The 12,265-nt window shown below is 36.2% G+C and overlaps 1 protein-coding gene across 32 annotated transcripts in view; it reads right to left on the bottom strand.

The window, feature by feature from the left end:
• The window catches only part of MYBPC1 (myosin binding protein C1), a 161,372-nt gene that overhangs the window by 137,791 nt on the left and 11,316 nt on the right, over positions 1-12,265 (bottom strand). The window lies entirely within an intron of this gene.

The following is a 12,265-nucleotide window of genomic DNA, read 5'->3' as shown; positions in this document are numbered from 1 at the left end:
CGTTTTTTTATTCCATCTTATAATGGACTTTTGTTACATTTAAACACTTGGCACATTTTGAGAACTATTAATTTAGTCAGTATATTAATATTCATCTATTGTTATGTTAAAAAATGTTCAGGATAATTGTCACATAATATATGTTTGATGTATATCTTTTGCTCTGTACTATTTTAATTTCATATATATATATATATATATATATATATATATATATATATATATATATATATATACAGTGTGTATATATATATATATATATATACAGTATATATAATTAAAAAAATAAAATTTCTTGATGTAATTAATCTTTATAATGTATATTAATGTTTTTAAAAAGTTATTCTGAAGTATAATTTGTATTTTTTATGAAAAAAATATGTAGTTTTGTGTCCTGTTTTGTGGTGCTACTCAAAGGTTTTGCAGTACTGATACTTCTAAACCCTATGTGTTCATAAAAACAAAAACAGAAAAATCTGCACAATGGAAATAACTTATATTTACTAAGATGTGTCCCTTCTGCTGATTCTTCTCCTTTCCTCTTGCTGATGTTTTGCAAACAATGCACTCTGTAGGGCTGCTACATTATATGGCCAAAAGTTTTTGTACATCTGACTGTCATACAAACATTATGGGGGTGATTTACTAAAACTGGAGAGTGCAGAATCTGGTGCAGCTCTGCATAGAAACCAATCAGATTCCACTTTTTTTTGTCAATTAAACAGGTTGAAGTTAGACGCTGATTGGCTACCATGCACAGGTGCACCTGATTTTGCATGCTCCAGTTTTAATAAATCAACCCCTATGTGACCAAATGTTATGTGGACACTCCTCTAAGTGATTACGTTTAAATATACCGTACTGTTAATGCAACAATATATAATGACAGTTTAATTATGCTCTTCCTACCTTGTGGCAACAGTATAGGTAAGGCATTTTAGTGTTTTAGAAGGACTGTGCCCCTCTGCATGAGTTGGATGTCCACAAACCTTTGACCATATAGTGTATCTTATATCAACATTTTTTAATAGACATTGAACTTGCCCTGGGTTACTGAGAACTCATTTTTTGTGCTACTCTATAAATCTTTATATTACATACAATAACATAAAAAAATGGTGACCCAAGCAAGTAAAAATCTTAAAATCACATGAAAAATGTACTTTAAAGTGAAAACACAAGGGTGGGCCAAAGAGGACAAAAGGGGCAGCTGCTCTGGGTGCAGGGTTTTCATGTGGCATCATATATGGGAGAAACTGTCCTGGCTGTCATTAGATGTGCTGTAGCCTACAGAACTAATCACTGTCTTCCCTCCAGCAGTCTCTACAGCACCAGCCCAGTAAAAAAAAAGTTGAGAGGATGGAGGGAATGCTTTATTTGTTCTTCCTCTTGAATCTTGACCTGCTCTAGCTTCCAGCCTCTACAATGACATGATTTAAACCTGCCCTGTTCCTGAAAGATGAAGGTAGACTGGGAGAATGAATGTGTGTATGTATGTTTATATGAGCATGTGTATATGTGTATGTCCTTACTGTATATATGTAAGTAAAAGTGCATGTGTGTGTATATGTATGTAAGTATGTGAGTGTGTGTGTATATATGTTAATATATTTACTGTATGTATGTGTTTATGTATGTATGTGTGCATATATATGTGAGAGTGTGTATGTATCTATGCGTGTATGTAAACGTATGTATCTGTGTGTGCATGCGTGTGTGCGTTTATATATGTGTGTGTGTATTTGTGTATGTGTGTGTGCGTATGTGTAGGTATTTGAGTGTATATATGTATCTATGTGTGTGTTTATTTGTGCGCGTGTGTGTGTCTATATGTATGAAAGTGTGTGAATGGGAGTTTGTATGTGGGTGTCAGTTTGTGTATGTATATATGTATGTGGGTGCTGCTGTGTTATGAATAAAGCGGGTGTACGTTATAGACACCTGACCCCTACGCTCAACTTTTCTGGCCTGTACATTACCTTTACTCCTGACCCCTGCACTCTGTTTATTAATCACTTCTGACCCATGTACTCTGTACGTCAAACCTCTGATCCTTGCAATATGTACATTACATACACCTCTACATTTTGTGTGTTGGGCTGCAATGTTACACATACTCTTGACCCCTGCATGCTGTACTCCCAACCTCGGCACTATGAATATTACGCAGTCCTAAGCCCTACAAGTCATACAATACACACTTATGATTCCTGAACACTGTATGTTACACATTCCTGACCCTTGTACCCTGTACATTACATACACCTGACCCATGAACTCTGTACATTGCACACTCCTGAACTCTGTACATTACACACTCTTGACCCCCTGACTATGTATACTATGCACCCCTGCCCCCTGTATTCTGTATGTTACACCTATGATCCTTGCAATATGTATATTACAGACACCTCTACACTTGAACTCTGTACATTACAAACTCCTGAGCCCCTGACTATGTATATTATGCACCCCTGTATTCTGTGCGTTACACCTCTGATCCTTGCACTTTGTACATTACATACACCTCTATATTCTGTGCTTTGGGCTGCATGTTGCACATACTCTTGACCCCTGCATGCTGTACTCCCAACCCCGGCACTATGAATAGTACACAGTCCTAAGCCCTGCAAGTCATACATTACACACTTATGATTCCTGAACACAGTACGTTACACATTCCTGACCCTTGTACCCTGTATATTACATACACCTGCCACATGCACTCTGTATGTTTCATACTCCAGACTCCTGCACAACAAACACTGCATCAACCCTGCTGTCTGTACATTACACACCCGAAGTCCCTGTGCTCTGTACATTACACATTCCTGACCCCTGTACTCTGTTGTTACACACTCTTAACTCCTGCACTCTGTACAATAGAATGATAATTGATTGTGCACATTGAACGTGGGTAAGATAATTGAGTGCACTCATCAAAAAGGGGATGGGGTGTAGTTTTACATCTTCACCCTGGGCGCTGGATGACCTTATCCCAGCACTGGGAGCACTTCAATAATTTTGTTAGAAGTAGATTTAGTGAAAATACACTGTAAAATCTCTTTAGCAATGTGAGCAATATATACTGTATAGTATGATTCCAAATATTAGTTTGCATTTGCCTCAGTAGGTCTATTCTGATCTCAGCTGTAATGCACAATCTGTAGGTGATATTGCTACTTGGGAGTTTAATGCTAAAATTCTCCCATGTAAACTAAAGCCTGTCATGAGTATTATAGCAAGTGGGAAAGCATATATAATGATCCAGTTTGGTTGATATTTGACAGTTTATGCATGCAAGTTAAATGTGCTTTAAATCCATGCATGATAACGTGTGATAACCGACTGTTATGATTACCTACAGAAATATTCTGAAGTAATACATACAGTAACATGAAACAGAATGACTCTTATCATCAGAATACACAGTAATTTGTACTGTATTAAGTAACAGTATTGGAAAGATCCTGGTACTCCCAGAACAGCTGTGTCGTAAAATAACAACTGATGCCTAAGTTTTGAAAATGTTGTTCATGGAAAGCCATTAAAACTGATACTGAATTTTAAATGGAACTTCTTAGCTCATAAAAACTATTCATTTGTGTTCTTCTGCAATATTACAGGGTGTATGCTAAAATTAGGCACAGTAAAATTTTTGTCCCTTGCTCTGCTAACATTAATGCAAACCTCAATTTGATTTTGCTCCAAATATAAATCTTTCTAGAATTTAAATAACACCTTTCAAGTATCTAAAGATATAAAAAAAATACACAATACCTAAATTTACTGTATACTTACAATAAATAAAAAAAAGTTCTACATTATTGTAATATTTAAAATACTTTTGAACTGTAGAATCCCTCAAAAATGTCAAACTATTGTTGACTTGCAATTGCACAATGATTGTACATACTAACATGTTTAAAGGGTCAATTCACCCAATTGTGATATTTTAGATATTGGTAGAGGCTGGTGAACTGAATCACCTCCACCTTCCCCCCTACAATACTTTCTGCCATAATTCTGTCTCTGTCCTTGTGCATCTGGAAGATTAGGATGTTCCCTCCCACCTCAGCATATTCCAATGCCTCTTCCTCAAAAATCCAACAGGGAAAGTGTAGCCAACTTAAGACTCCATTCACACTTGCGGGACACTTGTGTGACTTAAGAGAGCAACTCTGATGCCACTTTGAGTGTGGCTTTGATCTGACTTTACACTCTCTGGATCAAAGTCGCATTAAAGTAATACAGGCAGATTTTCAAAGTCACTGCGAATTTAAGTCGCACCGATTTGAACGGCTGCCATTGAAAAAAATGGACCACAACTTGTAACGCGATTTTGATGTCCAAAGTCCCATAACAAGTTGCACAAGTGTGAATGGAACCTACATCTCAAAATTTTACATGAACATAAACAGGAGGATTAATCTGTCTGCCAATAACATGTACAGTGATGCTAAACAAAAGTTCCAAAATTTGTGTAAAGAGGCCCAAAAAAGTAGAACTGTTTAATCAAATGATAAATAGGTTTGATGACCTCAAACTTATTTTCCCAAAAATACAAAAGTCTGTAAGTGAACAGTCAGCTATAGATCTCATGTCTGTGGCAAGAAGAGAGAGAGGTACAGTACATGTTAAGACACATTGAAACAAAGCAGATGAGTTAAATGGAGTGCGGGTAGATCTTAAAATTTCGATAAAACAATCTAGGTAAAAGAAAAGCAGGATGTTGTAAGTAAACCTCAATTATCAAAAAATCTTGCATGGCTGTGGTAAACTGGTCTTAAAACTCTCTGAAAGTAATACACATCTGTAAGTTGAAGCTGAAACTGAACTACAGTACATCTCGAGCTCTCAACTCTATCTATAACCCATAATTCTTACTTTAATTGAGTTACATTCATAAAAAGTAGTTAAAGTATGAGAAGATGTCAATCAGTTAGGCACCAAACACACCTTTATTCCTAGGGTCAGAACGCTAAAGGAACGCATTAATATAATACTCTCCAACCCTTGAAGCACACTTCTCGGACCCTTTGATTGGTTATGTTAAGTCCTTAGGTTATGTAAAAGTCCTCTTTGAGGGCTGAAAAATAGCTGCAATTGGCAGCCCCAGCCCTCACTTACCATCGGAGTTCTGAATTAAAGATAAGAGTCATGAGAGTCAGTGATCCTGATATTTCAGATTAGTCATACCCTAGAAATGAATTGGACTCTGCATGGAACTAACAACCTAAACAACATGGAACCTTGTCAAGTATTATTCACTTCTAATCCCTTTTGTTTTACTGTTGCTTGCTGTCTGTTTTGTAATATTTTTCCTGTAAATATTTTATTTTCATTAAAATATTTTAAAATCATTAAGCTGAATCTCTGGATGTTCTAAATAAAATGAAAGAATTTTGCCTCTGTAAGAAGCTACTGTAATGTAAACTCTGTTACTTTCCTGTCTGAGTGTGGAAGTGAGTAATATATATATTTTCATTTCTATATATTTAGCCGACTCGAAGATTTTCCATATTCCAAAATGCAATAAGACAACACAAAATGTTTGCAATATAGATGTAAGAAGGCTTCCCAGAAGCATATACATCTGCCCAGATTTGAAACATCAACTCAACAGGCAATCCAAAATGTAAAAATGGGACAACTTAGGTTATATCGAGGAGTTAGCTTAGGTTCCCACAGGAGCTGCTGCGTAATTATGCATTTTTCAGTGTGTGTTTGTATCACATTTTTGCATGTTCTTGATGCATTATGCATCATGAGTTTTTTTCCAGACTGGTTATGAAACACAAAATCCTACCAAAAAAAGTGCCAAAAATGCACCAAAAACACACGGAATTTAATTTTTCTTGTGCTTTCTGTGCATTCCCATTGAGGTCTATGGGTACAAAAACACATTATGCTGCCCAAAAAAAATCACCTGCACCTTTTCATAAATTGCACTGCACCATGTTGTATTGATGTTAATGAGCACTATAGAGAATAGTGTGATTTCCATTCCTGTGCATTGCAGAGCAAAAGCAGATGCAGAAGAAATTGTCCTAGTGTGAACGGGGCCTAAAATGTTTTGGAAGCTCCTTGAATTATGAAATCATTTGGGACTGTGTATTAAAGGCAAACATTTAGGGCTTACAACTGAAATATAACTTACATCAGTTTGTGAGCCAAGCATCATGCATTTGAGAAATCAGGAGGAATTTTTACATGTATAAACAGAAATGTCTGTAGGAGTGCAAAGTTCTGTATTTGGAAGTGTTAGGAATCAGAGAATGTCATACTTGATACAAGAGAGGTACGGCAATGTACATATTTTTCATCTCAACAGGCAAAGTAAATTTAGTTCTGCTTATTAGTAGTAAAATGAAGTTATCAGATGCAGATTTATCATTAGTGTTCTTTGAATTCCTGAAGTTTGGATGCTATTCTGCCACATACACAACAATTTTTCTAAAACCTTGGTGGTTCAGCTCAGTCCTACTTGCAGTTACCTACTTCCAAGTTCGTGTTTTCCATTCCATTACCACTTTGTCATCATACTATGAAAACTAATATAATCACTATCCTGTTTCTAAATGTGCCTTATGGTATATTATAAAGTAATCTACACTCCACAGAAACTGCTCTTTTGACACTCACAAACAATCTACTAATAGCTAAAACCATTGGACACTATTCTGTACTCCTACTCCTGGACCTCTCTGCTGCCTTCAACATGGTGGACTACTCCAATCTCCTCAATAAACTCTACTCCTTTGGAGTAGGGCTTCACAGAACAATTGTGTTTATACTGGGATTAAATTACACACAGGTGGACTCTATTTACTAATTAGGGGACTTCTAAAGGCAATTGGTTCCAATAGATTTTAGTTAGTGATATCAGAGCAAAGGGATCTGAAAACAAATGCAGCCACACTTTTCAGATATTTAATTGTAAAAAAAAAAGGTAAAACCATTTATCATTTTCCTTGCACTTCACAATTATGTGCCACTTTTTGTTGGTTTATCACATAAAATCCCAATAAAATACATTTATCTCTTTGATTGTAACATTGCAAAATGTTGAAAATTTCAAGGGGTATGAATACTCTTTCAAGGCACTGTAATTTGATACTTCCAATATTCCAAAGTTTGGTGCTCACACTCTCTATATTAAAATGTCCCATACCACTTCTTTTTTCTGAAGTATATTCACAATTATTCAGTTAAGTACTTTCTGCTCTGCGCTGTCAATATGTAAACATGTCATTAATGTTTTATTACCACTGATTCTGTACCTCTGATTATTGTGTATACTTTGTGGAAAATGAATAAGGGTAAAAAAGAAATGAAGTATTCCAGCAGTGTTTTTATTTTGTGTATGTAAGGGACAATGGAGAGGCATAAAATACTAACCTTCAATATTGGGTTTAGGTCCTTAGTACATAGGAAGGTTGCAGATCAGAATTTTCAGCTACATTCAACCAATACAATTTCACAGTTTCATCTATTTTTAATGGAGTATTATGCTACACTTTGGAAATATCTTTTAAATCAAAGAAACCTTGAAACTAAATGGCAAAATTGTGGCCAGTTGATTTAAAGGCAGAAAACTGACTAAAGAGTAGTTGTAGGAAATTTCTAAATTACCAAATCAAAGGCTATCTTGTGTGAGAGCAGTTTCAAAGGATACCAAGGCATGAACGCCAGATATAAAGGGATCAAGCTAAAAAGCAACTAGAGAAGATGTGATTTGATGAAAGTAACTCAATGTTCTAGAAGCTTAGAAGCAAAAGGCAGATTGAAATTTGGATGGTAGATAAGAAAGAAGGATCAAGGGAATCATGTTACAAAATTTTAAATGGGAGGGGAAGGTATTAGAAGAAAGGTGGAGATTCAAAGTCCAAGGCAAATAGAACATGACTATAGATGATAGTTAAAGATAAGAATTTGATGGAATAGAACATAGAGGGCAAAATAAAATGAGGTCATCAGAAAGAACACTTTTTCCTTGGTAAATGGTTTGATGGAGAGGTTTATGTAGAATCACATGGTGATCACAAGTTGGGATAGACAATTGAATATGATTATGCTTTGTGCCTTATTATATCAGTTTTGTCTCTGCAATAGTAAGCAAGGTCTTGGGCAGTGGTAACAGTAAAGGATATCTAAATTGAAGACTGAGTTGTGGACTAGAATTTGTGAAGATGTGTTTAGGATTAGCTGGCCATGTTAAGTGCCAGATCTTCCTTGTAGGAGAGAAGTAGGAATTCAAAGTGCTTTCAGTTATCATAAAAATGAAATTTCCAACAAAAATGTTTAGCAGTTGTGAAAGATTTCTGCAGGTGCACGAGCACGTTATCAAAGGGTTGCCCTTTGATAACGTGCTCGTCCGCACGAAGCGCGTCAGAGTGGAGCCTAGCCGGTGACGTCACGCCGTCCGAGCCGCGTAGAGGCCGGCAGCCATTTTTGAATCTGTACTATCTGCCAAATGTGAGTGCTCATCTGCTTGTATTTAAATCAATAAAGGATCTTAAATTACTACACTATCAGAGTTTCTGTTGGGGCCCGTTGCACCACGAGCCCCCTCTTTCAAGGTGGATCCTCTTAGCCCGATGTGTATGATCTTGGGGTGATTCCCTGACTGGTATCTGGGAGCCCATTATACATGGGTGAGGGCCCCCTGCTGGATGGAAGAAGTACCGCAGTTGGTAAAGATGAGATGCTGATCACCTGCCGAGCTATTCGTTTTGCCAGATGATCTTCAGGTCTTGTTCTTCCCAGTTCCAGAGTACCTGGAGTGGTCTGATTACTCAAACGCACTGAATTGTGCACTATCTGGTTAGTGCATATTATATACACACCTTTGAGCACGGGAACCACTGATACTTCACCTGTATTTGGATGTCCACTATCACAACGTGGGATGCATCAACATTGATTATTGATCACTTTATGCACTTATTTCTGTTATGTCATTGGACTGTATTTTCATCTACTAGTATTCCTAAATGACATGATTTGTTACACTAGTCATTATTCTATATATTTAGTGCTGCATTTTTATATGTTACCAATGAGAAGGTTTTGAGGTTGTACCTTTATGCCAGCTGCTCACATATTAGTCCAAGCGCTCGTATCAACTTTCTAGTTTGTTATATTATATAGTGCAAGAGCCTGCCTAACTGGATACAATTGAAAGTGTTGTTAGGGTTGACCTTCTATTATATGGTTTTTGGTAAAGCTAAACCAAAAATCTCAAGAAAAATGTATAATGTATGGCCAGCCTTACCTAATGAGATTTCAACCAAATTTAACAAGGGCAAAAAAAAATCTAACATCATATCCTTGGTTAGACTTAGGCTGGCCTTACACTCTACAATTTTCTTACAATTTTCTGTCCAATTTCTCCCCAATTTCCTTTAGATTTACCTTCAATTATGTAATGCGAGGTCCTGCCTAATTGGATACAATTGAAAGTGTTGTTTAGGTTTGACCTCATAATTTAGGGTTTTTGGTAAATATAAAGCAAAATTCTCAAGAAAATTGTATAATGTATGGCCAGCCTAAGCTTACCTGGCTGTTTATTAATTTTGAATCATCACAGCTCTTATAAAAAAAAAAAATATTGCTATCAAAACCTTGTAAATTCACCTACCTCAAACTTCTTGAATACTAAAACTAAAAAATACCCAAAACATGTCCATGTAAATGAATTTTATCATCAAGGGAAAGCAAAACATTTAATATCTCTGCTGGTTTATTTGATCAAAGCTGCACAACATTTTGCACCTTTGGAAAGCTCACAAGGTCAAAAGAGCTTCTGATTGAATTTTGACCTTAGGAAATACAAACCAGCACCAGTGATGTTAAAGTAAGAATAACAAGATGAGCTATTGTTCATTTTTACCCCAAGCACCGCTTTCAGACCAAAGCAGGACTTATTTATTTCAGGTACTTATATAGCGCCGTCAATTTACACAGCACTTTACATATACATTCACATCGGTCCCTAACCCTCAAGGGGTGTACAATCTAAGGTCTAAAGACTTTTTGCCATTGTACATTGTACCAGGGTAAGAGGCAGCAGAGTAGCTAGTCTGTGTAGTCACATATATGTGACTAATATATCACAAAATATAATCAGAGAGGTCTTAATTGTTTGAGTGTGATGGACTTTCACATTGACTAGTAATAGGATGAGAGGGTAAAAGACAAACTGAACTGTGTAAATGTTATTGATTTTTACATTAGTAGCAACAAAGAGCTGAAATATGTAAGACTCTGGGGTTGATTTACAAAAGCAAATAGACTGTTGACTTTGTAAGTGCAGTTGCATTCTGCAAGCGCTGTAGCTCCAGAGCTTAGCAAATGAGGCAAACCTCTGCTAATTTCCACCATCCTATCAGGTACATGCAAAAAAGCCTTTTTTTTTTTTTTTCCTTGCATGTGATTGGGTATTCTTTGCAAAGTGAGTCATCACCTCAATCACTAAACACTGGAGAAAAATGTACTTACAGACTGCAATTGTATGTGCAAATTGAACAGTATATTTGCCTTTCGTAAATCAATCCCAACATACATATACCAACCAAGAACTTTAAGCCTACTGCTCATAAACCAGGATTCACACAACAGCTTCCTTCTGGAGGTAATTTAGGTCTAGGAAGTAGCTAACCCTAGTTGATACGGTACCTGAACAAAGATGACAGTCATTTGTCAGAAAGAAAAGATAAACTTAAAAAAACTGTTACATTTTACATAGCATACATTTGCATATAAAAATATATATCTTAAGCCACGTCCATTTTAAGTATTGGACTGCAAAAATAATACATTCTAATAAACAGGCGTACCTCGGTTTACGAATTTGATGTGTTCTGAGGGACGTTTCGTATTGCAAAAAATGAGTAAACCGAAACGCGGTTTCCCATAGGAATGCATTGAAAACCAATTAATCCGTTATGGAGGTCAGAAAAAAAGTAACAAAAAAGTATTTTATCTGTTCAAAACTCTTTATAATGTGCACTTTAAAGGCATAGATACTGTACAGGGACATGATTAAAAATTAATTTGTAAATGCATTGGAAACCAATTAATCCGTTCCGGAGGTCAGAAAAAAGTCAAAAAAAGTTTTATCTATTCAAAACTCTTTATAAAGTGCACTTTAAAGGCATAAATACTGTACAGGGACATGATTAAAAAAAATTGTAAATGCATTGAAAACCAATTAATTCTTTCTGGAGGTCAGAAAAAAGTCAAAAAAGGTCTTATCTGTTCAAAACTCTTTATAAAGTGCACTTTAAAGGCATACATATTGTAAAGGGACATGATTAACAAAAGAATCATAAATGGATGGAAAACCAATTAATCTGTTCCGGAGGTCAGTAAAAAGTCAAAAAAAGTTTTATCTGTTTAAAACTTTTTATAAAGTTCACTTTAAAGGCATAAATACTGTACAGGATCATAATTAAAAAAAAAATTGTAAATGCATTGAAAACCAATGAATTCGTTCCCGAGGTCAGAAAAAAGTAAAAAAAAGTGTTATCTGTTCAAAACTCTTTATAAATTGCACTTTAAAGGCATAAATACTGAACAGGGACATGATTAAAAAAAATTTGTAAATGCATTGAAAACCAATTAATCTGTTCCGGAGGTCAGAAAATCAGAAAAAAGTAAAAAAAAAGTCTTATCTGTTCAAAACTCTTTATAAAGTGCACTTTAACCTCTTCCCGCCCGGCCTATAGCTGAATGGCAGAAGGCAAAAACCCTCACCTTTCCAGGTGGACGCCATATGGCATCCTTTCGGGCATGCGCAGTTTGCGTGCCTGCAGAGCCACGCAGCGGCGCGATCTGTCACCGGCCAAGTACCTCGGACACGGCCGATGACAGATGTGAGTACCGGCCCCGTTGCCGGTACCATGTGATCTGCTGTGACCAATCACAGCAGGTCACATGACAGTTGTATACAATGGATGGCTTCATTCATGCCATCCATTGTATACTAGTGTGTCTATCTGTGAATGGTCACAGCGATCACATGCACATGCACAAGCTGGGCCAATCACAGCCCAGTTGTGTCATGTGATTAGCCGTGGCCAAATCACAGCTAAGCACAAAAAAAAAAACCTGAATGAATCGATGTCATTCAGGTAAATGCTTGCTTATAGCACAGTAATTCTTTGCTATAAGCAAATTGTTTAAAAAAAAAATACTGATCACTTCCCCAAAGTAGTACAATGGTCATAGTGAAATATGAAAAAAAAATCTTAAAAAAAGA

This window comes from Staurois parvus, unplaced genomic scaffold, assembly GCF_062004578.1.
Source record: "Staurois parvus isolate SC_StPar_1 unplaced genomic scaffold, SC_StPar_1.0 ptg000025l, whole genome shotgun sequence".
Classification (NCBI taxonomy): Eukaryota; Metazoa; Chordata; class Amphibia; order Anura; family Ranidae; genus Staurois; species Staurois parvus.
The sequence above is the reverse complement of the archived record's forward strand: the minus strand, read 5'-3'. Positions and strand labels throughout refer to the sequence as shown.